We start from the raw sequence: 13,784 nt of genomic DNA, 5'->3' as shown, positions 1-13,784 counted from the left end.
CAAGGATCTACATGTGACCTCCTCCCTGGGGGACGGACAACAGAAAAGTTGGTGAGGGGAGACATCAGACAGGACAAGATATGACAAAATAATTTATAAATTATCAAAGGTTCATGAGGGAGGGGGGAGCTGGGGGGAAAATGAAGACCTGATACCAGGGGCTTAAGTATAGAACAAATGTTTTGAGAATGATGAGGGCAATGAATGTACAAATGTGCTTTGTACATTGATGTATGTATGGATTGTGATAAGAGTTGTATGAGCCCCTAATAAAACGATTTTTTAAAAAAGGAAACGAGATTAAAATTGTATTTAATGATAAAAGAAACAAAACTTTTTTTGCTTTCAAAAAAAAAAGTGATGAGAGGGGATATCCTTGCCTAGTTCCTGTTTTCAGTGGGAAAGTTTCTAGTTTTCCCCTTTGAGCATGATGTTGGCTATTGGTTTCCCTTATATAGCTTTTATATTGAGGAATTTTCCTTCTATTTCTATTTATGTTGAAAATAAATGGATATTGAATATTGTCAAATGCCTTTTCTGCATCTATTGATTGGATCATATGATTTTTATTTCTTGCCTTATTTATGTGGTAGATTACATTAAATATTGAACCATCCTTGCATACCTGGAGTTATTTTTTTTAATCCACTACTGTATTCTATTGGCATCTGTGTTCATGAGGTAGATTGGTTTATAATTTTCAATCTTTATGGGGTCTTTCCCTGGTTTGGGTATCAGTGTTATACTGGCTTCATAGAATGCATTTGGGAGTTTGTTGTCTTTTTCTATGTTCTGGAATAGTTTGTGTAGTACTGGTGTCAGATCTCTGAATATTTCATAGAATTCCCCTGTGAAACCATCTGTACCTGGGCTTTTCTTGGCTGTAAGTTTCTTAATGGTCTGCTCTGTTTCTTCTTTTGTTATGTGAGGAATCGTCTTGTTGGTTCCAAGTCTGTGTGTTGTTGCTATTTATCTTTTGGTCATAGTACTTTGTTGAGTATTTTTTGGAGTGATGGTATTGTTTTTGTGTTCTTTTAGCTTCTCCTTTCTTAGAATATTTTTATTTCTCCATCATATTTGAGTGATAATTTTGCTGGGTACAGGATTCTAGGTTGACAGTTTTTATTCCTCCAGTACTCTGTATACATCACTCCATTTTCTTATTGTCTGCATGGTTTCTGCTGAGAAATCTGAGGTTATTCTAATTGCTGGCCCTCTGTATGTAATTGATCTTTTTTCTCTGGCTGCTCTCAAAACTTTTCCCTTGTCATTGATGTTAGACAGCTTGACTAAAATATGCCAGGGAATTTTCCTTTGGGGATCTCTCCTGGCTGGGGTTCTTTCGGCTTCTTGAACAGTTATCTCTTTCTCCTTTAGATTTAGAAGAAAGTTTTCTTGCAGGAGCTCTTGGACTATTCTCTGTGTGGATTTTTTTTTTTTTTTGCTTCTTCCTCATGGAATCCTATAATAAGCAAGTTGTTCCTCTTGATTGTGTCCCACATTGTTCTCCTTTGCATTATTTGTTATTTGTTCTTCTTTTAGGTTGGAATCTATAGATTTTTTCTTCTAGCTTGCTGATTTGGGTTTCCATCTCTTCAATTGTTTCTCTGTTCTTTTATAGCATCGTGCTGTTCCTTTATAGTATTTTAGTTTTGCTGTTGTAGTGTTTGATTTTTGTGTTTCTGATTAGAGTTTTTCGTCTACAGCATGTAGTGAGGCTTTGAGCTTTTCTGTTGTTTCACTTTTTCTCTCAGACTCCTCCTTCAACTGTCACACAAGTGCTATCATCATATTAAAATATTTTTATGGTAAATCCATAGCCTGTTCAGTTTCAGGCATTATTACATTTAGGTCTAGTTGGTGTTCAGTTATTTGTTTCTGTTTTTCTTGGGGTTTTTTGTGTGTGCACCAATATCTTCTGAATATTTTTAAAACGTTAGAACAGTGTCAGCTATTGGTTTTATGAGGATGTGAAGGAAAGAAAGGGTTTGATGAGAAGAAAAGAGAAAGTAAAAGGTAGGTTAATAGTACTATGAAATAAAACTTTAGATATTTAGATTAGAGAGAGGCCAATTAAAGGAAAGGGCCAGAGGCAAAAGTTTTAAAATAATACTAGGAAAAATATTACTGGAGTAAGCTGCAAGACAGCTGTTAATGTATATTTGTTTGGGCTCTAAGCTTTACCCAGGACCTTTGTCTCTGTTGTGGGTGTTAACTTCTGGATTGATGGTGTTAAGGGACTAGAAAATAAATTGAAAGTAAAACAGCAAAGTAATATAAATATATATATTCCCCCCCTGTCCTTATGCATACCTACAGAGGGGGAAGTCCTGATTGAGTATGAATTATAAGAATAGTGCTCAACTTTGTTTTAAAGAGGTGGAGGGTATAGGAGCAATAGAACACAGAACAACAACAGAGCCAGCAAAGAGAACAGCTGGGTCCCACCTGTTGTCCTGGTAGGGGAGTCAGGATTGTTTAGCAGGGGTCTTTTAAGCAATTGGGGACGGTGTCTGGTAGTATTATATTTTACTACCTTATGATCTTTTAGGGTGTTGGAGTAGGATTGAGACTATGGCTAGAGGAATTATTATGGTGTTTGGGATGGCTGTGGGTCCTGTATTCTTAGGGTTTAAATTAATTGTCTTGAGAGAATAGTCCTCTGCTGAATCAAGTCAGAGGGAATGAGATTCACTCTTTCAGATGGTGTGGCTGAACAAGTGGGGTTGGAGAATGGGGTCTGTACCTACCACCTAGCTAGGTGGCAGAATAAAGTGATGCCCTACTCAGAGGACATGTGGATTCTGCGAGAGGGTTGGGGTATGACCAGCAGCTGGTGTCTCCAGACAGCTTGTTGTGTAGCTAGGTATATACTCCATGAGTGGCCTCTGGGCCTCTAGGTTTCCAGTGTGTACTTCAAGCCTAATTTGCCTGCCTGCATTGAAGTTTCTGATTGTTTTATTATGCTAATGACTTGTTAATGAGCCAGGGGTGTGTTAACTGTGACCCAGAGCAGTTTGAGGATAAAAAAAATGAGGCAAAAGGGTGGGGAGAGCTTGAGTGAGCTGCACCTCGTGGAAGCTGGGTTAGCTTTGCCTATTTGGGCTGGAGGCCCCTGGTCTTGTGTGAAGAGTGGGTCTATTTACTATGTACACCTCTTCCTTTGCATGATGGGGGTGACCAAGTAGGGGGTGCAGGTATGGTTATACATGCTTCTCACCTAGGTAAGATAGAGAGGAGGAAAAAGCCTACTCAAAGGGCATTTGCTGTTGCTGTTTCTATGCATATTGTTATGTTAATTAAATGCCAGTGGACCAGGTGTGTGTTGGGTGCTGCCCAGATAAGTTTAAAAATATAATTTTTAAAATTGCCTTCAAATGTCTGTGTTTTTTAAAGCTTTTTGGGTGACTTAAGATCAGGGGCGCTACTTAACTTTTTTAACTGGCTGGAATCACGGAGGCTGTCACGGAGAAGAAGAAGGTCCCTGCTGTTCCAGAGCCCCTTAAGAAAAAGCGAAGGAATTTCACAGAACGAAAGATCAAACGCCTAAGAAAGTAGTTTGCCCAAAAGATGCTTCAAAAGGCAAGGAAGAAATTTATCTATGAGAAAGCTAAGCACTATCACAAGGAATACAGGCAGATGTACAGAACTGAAATCCGAATAGCTCGGATGGCAAGAAAAGCTGGCAGCTTCTATGTGCCTGGAGAACCCAAGCTGGCATTTGTTATCAGGATCAGAGGTATCAATAGTGTGAGCCCAAAGGTTTGAAAAGTGTAACAGCTTCTCCACCTTTGCCAGATTTTCAATGACACCTTTGTTAAGCTTAACAAGGCTTCAATTAATATGCTAAGGATTGTGGAACCATACATTGCATGGGGGTACCCAACCCTGAAGTCTGTGAATGAACTCATCTACAAGCGTGGTGATGGCAAAATCACTAAGAAGCGTATTGCCCTGACAGATAACACTGATTGCACGGTTTCTTGGTCAATATGGCATTATCGGCATGAGGGATCGGATTCATGAGATCTAGACTGTTGGGAAATGCTTCAAAGAAGCGAATAACGTCCTGTGGCCCTTCAGATGATCTTCTCCACGAGGTGGGATGAAGAAAAAGACCACCCACTTCGTAGAAGGTGGAGATGCAGGCAACAGGGAAGGCCAGAGCAACAGGCTCATTAGAAGGATGAACGCAGGTGTCTGCCATGATTATTTTTGTAATCTGGTCTCTTAATAAAACAGTGACTGCTTTCAAATGGAAAAAAAAAGATCAGGGGCCTTGCAGAACTATGTCCCACAAAAGGGGGAGTAGTTTTGTTGCTAGCATTCCCTGAGCTTGTGTTTACTGCTTGTGCATTTTCCAGGCCGCCCTGTGACTTATCCCCACATGGCTTAGTATGCTGTGGGCAGCACACAGTCTTCAATTTGGAAGTTAGGGCTATGAGCTGAGCTCTCATCCTGGGAAACAGCCAAAACTTGTTCACTTTTATCTGGCCCCATCTGGTTCCTTAGAACTATGTCCTGTGTCTCCTCTGCTTCTGCAGTCTGCTGGGCGAGTGCCGGAGGGGCTGTTGGCATAGGGAGGCCTTATTAGCAGACATTACTGTCCCTTTGAGTTTAGTAAATTTGCTTATAAACCTTTATTCTGCTACTCCTGTGTCCTGGAAGAAAAGAATATCTCTCTCAGTGGTTCTGCTGTGATGATTTCTGTGAGTCTCTGTGGTATATGTTACTCAGTCAGCATCTTAAGAGACAAACCTGCTTTAATTGTAGGATCCGAAATAACCCTTTTATTTCCTTCTCTGTGTCTACATGTCCTACAGTGAGCAGAAATTATTTAAATGATAAGAGATAAAAAGCTACCAAAGCTAGTGTATTTATAAAAAAAAACAACCCAAGAATTTGTAAGCTGGAGTGGTGGTAGGGAGAATTAGGCTCCTATTATTTTAAAAGCAGATGTAAGTAGTCAAGGGCAGAGACTGCAGTTGACCACCAAGGTTCTGGCTCAGCTTCTTACTAGACATTTGACTTAAACACATCAGTTTCCTTGCCTGCAAAAGAGGATAGTATTCCAATTCCTCAATGAGTACATTCTTGTAAAGCATTCAGCCTGTAGAAATAACAAGAGCCAAATGGGTGTCCCTAGGTGCTGCAAATAGCTATTGTGCTTGGCTATTAAGTGAAAGGTTGAGATTCCAGGCATGGCGAGCTATTTCTGAAAAACCTGTAATGAAAACTCTAAGGAGCACAGTTCTACTCTGACACATATGGGTTCCCCATGAGTTAGAATCAATTCAGTGGTTTAGTTATGGCCACTGGGTAGGACTGCATACATGTTACCCATTAGTCTTGTGATGGCAATGGCTCCAAATGAAAGAATACAATTTATTTGTGTTTGTTACATAATCAAATATCACTCAAGAATTGAAAATGACACTATTTCTTTAGGGAAGCATCTTATATTTATCAATACAAAGTACCTTGCTTTGACAGGGCTGGAAGTTCCTTTTTTTCTTTTTCCTTTTCTCACTGCTCAATTGGTCATCCTACAGTGAAGTATCTGGAGGAAAATGGGTCAACTGTTCTTTCAGTTTCCTTCTTACTTTCCTTTGCCATTTCTTCAGCTACTTGGAGCTAATCAACTTGTTATAGTTCTTCCTCATCTAAATCATTATTCTCTTTTGTCATCTGTCTTCTCTTTCTTCTGATGAGCAACACCCAATTGGGATGATGTTTGTGCTTTTTGATTCATAGAATCCACTTCTCTCTCACCTGTCTCCCAGGCCATGCCTTGTATTGACATAGAAATAAAACTTTAAAAGAGTAATACAAGGAACTAAATGCTAGCTACATAGATGGGAGAATGTTTCCCATCTGGATCCCAGCATAATTCTTTAAAGAAATGGAAAAGTTTATCACCAACCTTATATCCAGAGGAAAGATCTCCAAGATAAGCAAAAACACTACTTAAGAAGAACAAGGTAGGAACAGTCTCACTTCTTGATCTTAAACCCTACTACACAACCACAGTTATCAAAACAGCCTGGTACTGGTACAACGAGAAACGTATAGACCAATAGAACAGAGAACCCAGAAATAAATCTGTTAGGTTTCTTGGGTGGGTAATATCTCGGTTCTTGGTTTCACATGAGAAAGAATTCATAATGAAGCTTGGTTTGTAATCCAAGTGAGTTTTATAAAGGACAGGAGAAGTTTCAGGGTTCACTGTCTCAAAAGTCACTATTTCAAGGAAGCGTGTCAAACCGTGAAGAAGCTGCTCTGAGGCCCACAACTGAACATGGGGAACCTTGTGGGACTGTGCCCCCATACGTGGTGAACTGTGGGGCCACACAGTGAACAGCACGGCCAAGCGGCACAGGAGCACGGTAAAAGAGACCGTGTTCCCACCACCAGGGTAGTTTAAACCTGGCTGGGTAGGCATAGTTGAAGGTATTATTAACCCCATTGGCTGAATCAATCTCACCTGGGTCTAGTTTAAGCCACCCGGGTGTAAGGCCCACCTGGCTCGGAGGCCTGAATTGGAGCATGCCCAGTTAAGGTCTTTATGGTGGCTAATGGTCACTTGGTTTTTCTTCACAACTTCCTGTAGGGGGTCTGTGCAGGCATGGGAGGGACAACCCCCCTCTCCCTATCTGGCTATCTAACATTTCCCCTGGCTGCTTCCTGCTGGCAAAAGGGGCACGACATGGGTCTTTGATTCCATCACCTTCATACTCTTCTGGAAGGGGGGTGTCTACTTAGGGTAAGGTGACCAGACGTCTCGCCTTTGGTGGGACAGTCCTGATTTTTAACAAATTTTCCCGCATCCCACGACATTTTTAAAAAGTCCCGATTTTTGGAAAGAATGCATGACAAGCTAGGGTATACGGTTTTCGGCTGCCATGTGACTATTTCGCCAGGATATGAGTTTTATCAATGGTGTCCCTCTTTTGTCCCGCTTTACCAATGTTAAAATCTGGTCACCTTAATTTTTGGGGCCCACTGTGAGTGAGGTTGGGGTGAGCCAGGAGCTGGTGATCCTGGGGCTGGCACACTTGGCTCAGAGACATTGGTAATCTGATGACTTCTCGAAGAAACAAAACAGGTGAATAGTTTAGGTAAAGCAGGGACAAAGCTGTGAGCTAGCAGGGCCCTTGATATTGGAAGTTTAGAAAATACATCTTAGGATTGACAGGCATGGGTGGCAGTTTACTTTAAACACAGAATTGTGTGAAAGAATTTACTAGCTTAAAGACTGTGGTGGGGTCTTTTAGGAAAATATTTACAGGGGTTGCATATGTAGCTCTGTCAGGGACACTCCCGTGTCCCAGACTTCAGGGTTTATGGCTCTTTCCCACTGTGCCTGTGTGAGAACTCCTCTGCCTCTGGTCAGGGACATTTGGAAAACTATAATGGGACGAGGATGAAGCCTAATGACTATGTAGGTGTGTAGCTTAGACAATACATCTGAGCCTAGGAGAGCAGCAGGACATTCAGGGATTACTAGGAAGCTATCAGGGAAATAGAAGTTGTTCTATAGGTACCTTAAAGTCAGGGTTAATCAGCCCCTAACACATTATCACCGGCCTGGTAGGCGCAATTGTATAGCGATAATAGGTAAAGATTATAGTAAAGTCATAAAGAGTATGAAAGATAGAAAAGACACTGAAATAATGGAGTCAGTCACATTTCATGGTAGCAAAGTTCACCTCATCCTCACTTGGTGGTCCACGTGGAGAGAGGGAGGGGAAGGAGGACAAGGGGAAAGGGAACAGGGGAGTGAGGATGGGAGAGGAGAGGGGGAACCAACGAGAACTCTTTATTGCTAACCAAGACCTATATATCTTTGGGGGGCATGCAAGCCCCCTAATTACAGGTAAAGACATGTTGCACTATAGGTTATACAGCAATGAGAGGGGGACAATCTAGGGATATACATGCAATAGGAAGAGTTTTGGGGTATACATGTGACAAGAAGGGTGGATCCTAGATTCAGGATGGCAGCCTAACTTTGGATGTCACTGAACCGGTTTGACCTGTTCTCTGGCCCACCATAGAAACTATTATCAGTAGGGTGTAACCCCACCTACAGGAACCAAACTAATGGTTGCAAGCCTTTAGGGAGAAGTAGCCCATTGTCCTTAACAGCAGGGAGTGGGGCCTACCTGTGGTGGGACCAGACAGTAGTCTAGCAACTGACTGCCTTCAGGGAGGATGTCTCTAAACATCTGACCTCCCACAATATGCTGGCAAATAGCCTCTAATGTTTGGCATGTCTTTGGGGAAGACAAAGCTTGGGAAAAGTCTCTTTATAATCCCACACCTTAAGGGTTCTGTAAAGTGTTTGGCTACAGGTTTTCATGACACACCATATTGGTGCCAGGAGTCCCGGGAAAGAGGTAAGGACAGAGTAGGTGGCCCCAGTAGCTAGGAGGAAATTTGCTTACCTACCTGCACAGCAATTGCTCACCCAAGGCCCCAGACCAGTAACAGCCATCTCTTGCTGCTTAGCTGGCCAGGCCAGGCCAATCTTCAGTTAGCAGCTGCACACACTAGCCTGTGAGCACCTCCCCTCCTGGTTGTTTCCCATAGGGCAGAGTGCCGCCCAAGGGCCAGTTTGTTTGCAGTGGTGGCATGGCCCTTGGGGAGGCCTATTTTGGTTAGGGCAATTCCTTTCCCAGTGACCCGGATGCTGGCTCACGTAGCACTTGGTGCCTTGTTCAGGGGTCTGGGAAACCTGGGAGGCAGTTGATGGGCATTGGTTAGCAATGGCAGCCAGTACTTGCACATGCCAAATGCTCTTCCTTCTTCTGAGCCTGGACTTCCCCTTCCTTGTCTCTAGTGTAAAAGATGGTGTTAGCACTAGTGACCATCTCTTCTAGGGTAACTCCTTCAGGCTTCTGCACTAACTTCTGGAGCTTTTTCTGAATGTCTGGTGTAGCCTGTGAGAAATTTGCCCCTGAGTATGACTTGCCCTTCATATGAGTCTTTGTCTACAGTGATGTGATTCCTTGGAGCTTCTTTCAGCTGCTCTAAGAAACTTAAGGGGCTTTCCTCGGGCCCTTGGTGAATAGCTGTCACTTTGGCATAATTGATGGCCTTTTGCCAACCTGACTTCAGTCCACTTGTGATACACACCAAAAAATGTTCCCATGCCCACCCGTCCTTGGGATCATTATAATCCCAAGCAGTGTCAGTAGTTGGCACAGCTGTCTCCTATTGGATACTTATCATTCATCACATGTAAACTTTCTGCAAACTTCCTATCACCTTTTAGCAATCGTTCTTTCTCAGTCTGTCATAGTCTGTCCCAGTATGATCATTACATTCTTCCAAGTCATGGGCTAGGGGGAGGTGCTGAAAGCTCTCTATGTAGTGTTCGGGATTGTCTGAGTAACTTTTCAGGTCACTCTTTATCTGCCTGAGTTCAATTAGGGTGAAAGGTTTGTGAATTGCCTGGGGACCAAACTCCCCAGCTATCTCTATTAAGGGTAGAACGTTGGCAGGGTCATGTGTTTCCCCAGGCTCTACAGGTTCAGGGTCCAAGGGTGGTAAGGCTGGGCTGGGGGTGAAGGAGCCTTCAGGTTCAGGGCCCCTAAGAGGGTTCTTGGTACACTGGGAACCAAGGTCGTTACTGCGTCTCAAAAGGAAAAAGGCCCTAACATAACAGAACTCCTCCCGCTTCCCCATCCTTCCACAGAAACGTTCCAGCTGAGTCAGGGTTAAAGGGAAAGTGTGCCATTCTTTGGCCAGGATTCCCCATCACCTAGAACGTACTGAGGCCAGATGATGTTGCAGAATGAGATTAACCTCTGTTCCACTAGCATCTGTGGGTCAAATCCTAATTAGACAGGATACAACAGAGCCGTGTTTCCTTGGGCAGGGATCCTCCAATACCCATCTAGCAAACACAATCAATGGAGAAGTCAGGAGAGTTTGGTGCCCTAGGGTCATAACTGCAGTTCCAGCACACGCCACTAGGTGCTATGAAACTGGGGCCTCGAACAGGCACCTTACTCTAGGGTGGGGGCGGGGGCGGGGGCCGGGCGGAGGATCCAGTCTTTGCCAGCAAACTGGGCCCTGTTTTCTAGACAGCATGCAAGGGCTACCCGATTAGGGCCTACAGGGCCAACATAGGGAATTCCTGGCATGAATAATTCACCGGGCCTCTGAAGGCAAGACCACTGCTTGGAGTGGCCTTCCAATAGCCTTAAAGGCGACCACTGGCATGAGCGGCCTTTGAAGGGGAGGAGAGACCTGTTAATTGCCTCAGGGTGCATTCTAGGGAAATGGATCCTTGGCTGGACACATACTGTCACAGCAGAGCTGTACCAGGAACGTGCATGGCCCAGGGGCAGTGGTGCCAAAAAGCCTTTCATTACAAAAGCCTTAGCAGTTACTCAGTGGACCGACTTTCAAATGCCTTTTGCTGAGGATCTGGCAAAGGAAAACCAGCCAGTGGGAAAATCAAAACACACAAGCAGAAAGATAAAGCAAAACACCAAACAGGAGAAAACGGGAGCAGGGGTGGCCGGGGGCGGCATCTGTGGGAAAACCCAGGCCTACTGTGGGAACTGGAGGGGGCTAGCCCACAAAGTACCCCCTTGCCCACATGGTTGGAACACTGGGAGTCATCTTGTTGAGGGTCACATGCTCAGCTGTACTACAACAAAATGGCAACGGACACTGGGTGGTGCGGTCTTGCTGTGGGAATGCACAGTCACATGGTTGGCTTCTGTGTTAGTCTGGGTAGACTAGAGAACAAATCCATAGAAACTCATATGTGTATGAGAGAGTTTTATATATAAGAGCAATTCAACATTGAGTAAACAGCCCATCCAGATCAAGTCCATAAGTCCGATACTAGCCCGTATGTCCAATACCAATCTATAAAGTCCTTTTCTGACTCATGAAATACATTCAATGACACTGAATGCAGGAAGGTCACAGGCCAAGGTGTTGGAAGTCTCACAGGTCCAATGGCATTGTAAGCATCTCAGTGCTGGCAGGACTTTCCATGTGGCTTCTCCAGCTCCAGAGGTCTGGCTCCATCAGCCTCGGACCATCTCCACAGGGATGTCTCACAGGGAGTGAGCCGAGAGAGAGTCTCTCCTGTATCCAAGGAGGAGATCCAGGAGTTCCCAGAATTCTCAGGCCATGCCCACACAGAGGCCTCATTGGCTATGACCTGATTTACAAACTAGACTCCACCCCTTCACTCTTAATCCTCTCAAGTCCAAAATTGACACCAGATTATGTAACTACTACAGCTGCCCTGCAAGAAAAATGGCAGCCGCAGTGTGTGTGTGAACAAGTCGGCGAAGCGCAAGCAATGGGAGCCAGGATCCTGCAGAGAAGAACAGGGTTTATACATGTACATGCGACCTTTTTGCTGACAGGAACATGGAGCAGACCACTGCAGACTGCAGTGTTTTGAACACTTCACAGGAATCAAGGCTGCGGGAAGCATGCAAGGCACCAGAGGAGCAGAAAGGCAGATACGCAGCTCAATGTACAAGCAGAAAACAAGGAGGATAGGAAGACAGACATGGGGAGGTGAAGGGATAGGAACTCCCGCCATATGTTACACTTGGCTTCATAGGGGGCTGTTGTCAAGTTGGCTCTCAGACACCAACAGACCAGTGTTAGTGGAGGAAGAGGAGGAAGACAAGAAGATTCCACTTCCCTCTAGGACACTGGCATCTTTTCCAAACCACTCACCTTGCAGTTTAAGTCCAACCAAGCCACCCATTTCCCAGTCTCTCAAGGGTGGTTAGGTAGGATTCCAGAAAGTGCCCGAAAAGAGCCAATGAGGCTGGAATTGGAGGGCTGCTCCAGGAAAATATCCTGAGCTGGACTTACCTTAAGGTGTCTCCGAGTCACAGGCACCACAATGTTAAATTTCTCGAGAGGGTAATACTGTGGTTCTTGGCTTCACACGAGAAAGAATTCATGCCGAAGCCTGGTTTGTAATCCACGTGAGTTTTTATGAAGAATGGGAGAGGTTCCAGGTTTTACAGTTTCGAAAGAGTACATACTATTTCAGGGAAGTGTGCCAAACCATGCAGAAGCCGTGCTGAGGCCCACAATTGGAAATGGGCAACCTCATGGGCCTGTGCCTCCACACATGGTAAACGTAGCAAGAGAGCAAGCAGCATGGCCTAGTGGGCACAGGAGCAGGCTAAAGGAGACCACGTTCCCATCAGCAGGGTATTTTAAACCTCTGACTGGGTAGGTGTGGTCAAAGGTATATTGGTTGACCTCATTGGCTGAATCAACCCCACCTAGGCCTACTTTGGCCCTGTAAAGCCCACCTGGCTCGGAGACTTCAATTGTAACATGCCCAGTTAAGGTATTTATTGGTGATTAATGGCCACCAGACTTTTCTTCCCAACCTCTTGTAGGGGGTCTGTGCAGGCATGGGAGGGACCACCCCTCTATCCCTGTCTGGTTACCTAACAAATCTATCTGCCTACAGACAGCTGCTATTCAACAGAAGCTAAACTACATTAAATGGGGACGAGATGGTGTCTTTTACAGCCTGCAGTGGTGAAATTGGGTTTCCATTAGTATAAGACTGTAACAGGACCCAGAGTATGGCAGTCGGGAGGGTGTCTGGAAGGAAGCCCTGTCGGCTGAAGCCTTCCCTAACTGAACGTGTGGCTTGTGAATGTTACATTGTACCCAACATGGGGTTTCATCATCAGACATATTGGGGGTCTCTCATGTAGGGTGCACACACAGAGACACACACATACTCACATAGTAGCCTCAGGGCCTCTGCAATTTTAAGTCTCTCTTTTACTTTTTCACAATTCCTCTGAGGGCTGAGGACAGCAGGAGCAGCACTCCCGCATCTCCTGCTCAGGCTTAACAACGCACAAACAGTCATCAGTGGCTGTGTCCAGCATGAGAGTTAAAAGGAGCAGACGATCACAGACATGCTGGAAATTACCTTTTTGTAAAGGAAGAAAACAACCTTTCTTCTAAAAATGAAACTTGGACTCCCATGAGCACCGATTCAAGGTAGAGAGGGATAGGTTTGCATTTTGTATAAAATAAAGATATCTTTTACATTTAAAGTTCATATTGTCAATGATTTCTGTCCAGAGCCAGTTAAGTCAGTGGTTCTCAACCGTCCGAATGCCGCGACCTTTTTGTACACTTCCTAGTGTTGTGGCGACCCACCAACCAAAACATTGTTTTTGTTGCTACTTCACAACTGTCATTTTGCTACTGTTATGAATCAGGCGACCCCTGTCAAAGATCGTTTGACCCCCAAAGGGGTTGCGAGTTAAGTAATATGCTATTGCTCGCTGCTGTTGAGTTGGCCCGCCTCACAGCAGCCCCATGCACAATGGTATTGAACTGTTGTGAGGCATAAGGTATTCATTAGTTGATTTTCTGAAGTAGCTCATTATTTCTTCCTAGTCTTAGTCTAGAAAGTTCACTAGAATCTATGCAGGACCTCCCACTGACTAACAGGGGGTGACCGCCTATAAGGAGCAATGGCTAGGAGTCAAACCTAAGTTTCACACACAGAAGGCAAGAATTCTACTGAATTACCGCAGCCCATAGAGTGAAACAGATTTTATATTTTTATCTCCGTTTTCTGGTCAGTAAAAAGTGTTTATGAAATACTTAGTAGATCCAAAAGGAACCCTGGTGGCATAGTGGATTACACATTGGTGTGCTTACCACAAGGCAAGTAGTTCGAACCCATCAGCCAGCCACTTCACAAGTGAAAGATGAGACCTTCAGCACCCATTAAGATTTACAGCTTC

General features: G+C 44.3%; 1 protein-coding gene and 1 pseudogene across 1 annotated transcript in view; both read left to right on the top strand.

Moving 5' to 3' along the window:
• The window catches only part of LOC105979711, a 7,119-nt pseudogene extending 2,885 nt beyond the window's left edge, over positions 1 to 4,234 (top strand).
• SEMA4D (semaphorin 4D) overlaps positions 1 to 13,784 on the top strand; it is an 88,787-nt gene that overhangs the window by 43,486 nt on the left and 31,517 nt on the right. The gene's annotated exons all lie outside the window — the stretch shown is intronic.

This window comes from Echinops telfairi, unplaced genomic scaffold, assembly GCF_000313985.2.
Source record: "Echinops telfairi isolate 266 unplaced genomic scaffold, ASM31398v2 ScPeMD7_27;HRSCAF=92, whole genome shotgun sequence".
Lineage (NCBI taxonomy): Eukaryota > Metazoa > Chordata > Mammalia > Afrosoricida > Tenrecidae > Echinops > Echinops telfairi.
This window is presented reverse-complemented; position numbering and strand designations above follow the sequence as displayed.